The following is a 1,669-nucleotide window of genomic DNA, read 5'->3' on the forward strand; positions in this document are numbered from 1 at the left end:
ACGCTTCCCTGTGCACTGTGGGGGAACTGGCAGAACAAAGATTGATTCCAACCAGAGCTCCTAATGCCGTCATTGAGGCCTGAAAAGCACCTGCTTGCACATCATCTGCTTTAGTACCTCTGACTCTGGTTATTGGGCAATGTTTCCAGTAGTACATTGTGTGCCAATCCAAAGCAGTTCTATTCACATTCCCTGTAGATCAAGCTGTAGATGCAGAAGGTCATTGTGGACTAGCAATATCTTACTGGTATTTTAGTGGGAGATCCATGAAAAATGATTGAGCTATAAACTCAATAATCCTTGAGGTACCAATAATCCTTTACTGTTGTAAATGCAAATGAAGGCTCAAGTGAAGGAAAAAAGTTAAATTACCCTCTGCTGCTGCTTATAATTTTGTCCAATCAGGATACAAAAAAAACAAGGGGGGGGGGCGGGGCGGGTAAAGAGTCTAATGGAGTCAAATATATTAGAAATCTGCTTAAATTCAGTGCTGCCAAACTTGGCATCAGATTGAGCTGTCTCTGGTACTCAATTGCCAACACCCGAAATGTAAGCCATGGAGAGTGTAACCTCACACAGAGATCCTAAATCTGTAAAAATTGTTCATTCATGAATTGGCAAGAAGTAGATGGAGGAGACAGAGTATATAGAATGAAATTATAAGGTGGGAGTAAATAATTACTGAATTATAATTTTAGTGAAAACATTTATAGATTTGTTCCCAAGATCTATATACAGAATCAAAAAAAGGAAGAAAAAGATAAGATTAAGTTCATTCACATGCAGTTTATGGATCATTTTTAAATAAGGAGTATTAATTTTACTACTAGAAGCCAGAGCATGACATGGTCATTGGATTAACTGGATCCTTACAAAATAGATCAGATTGTGTAGTTTGTCTCAGTAAAATTTTCCTCCTCTTTTGAACTCGAACTAGTGATACATGGGTGGATTGGCTGCTTTAGATTAAATGTCTGAGTCGATTCTCTGTTAATCTGAATTTTTCCAGGTTCAAAACACTAGGGAAGTAAAAGTGACATTTATATAATTTATAAGTTATTTTCACTGTCTCTGATTATTTCAGATTGAATGGAGTTATGGAAATATGGGACCTTCTGACATCTCATGACTGATGAACTATAGCTCTGATTTTTATGATGATTGATTTTATTTCTCAATTGTTTTGATTTCTGAAAGTTTAAACACCCACTTAGCATGAGATTGATAATGGTTATTTGTCATGGAGAAAAACTGACTTAGATTTATGGAATTGCTTGACATATTTCAGACCTGCTTATACAAGTGAATCGCTATTATTTTGTTCATATATGAATTTGAAATAAAACAAGAATATCTGTGATAAGATTAGACTGAGAAGGGCAAGTTCTTATTATTGGCCCTACCAATTCTGGTGACAAAAATATACTATAGTTTATTACATTACTCTCAGAAGAATATGAATATATATAATCTCTTCAAAATAAGCCCTCTTAGCAATATCACATTAATTTAAGTATTAACTGCTCTGAGGGGAAGAACCACTGTCAGATCCTCAAGTAAGTTTTTAAACAGTGATTATACATCATAAAAAGGAAGAATAGTTTGTTCTTGGCCCCAGCTGGTCAGCAGGAATTAATTATCTGTGGTACTTATACATGTCAGTGTGAGT

Source organism: Myotis lucifugus, unplaced genomic scaffold, assembly GCF_000147115.1.
Source record: "Myotis lucifugus unplaced genomic scaffold, Myoluc2.0 scaffold_0, whole genome shotgun sequence".
NCBI lineage: Eukaryota > Metazoa > Chordata > Mammalia > Chiroptera > Vespertilionidae > Myotis > Myotis lucifugus.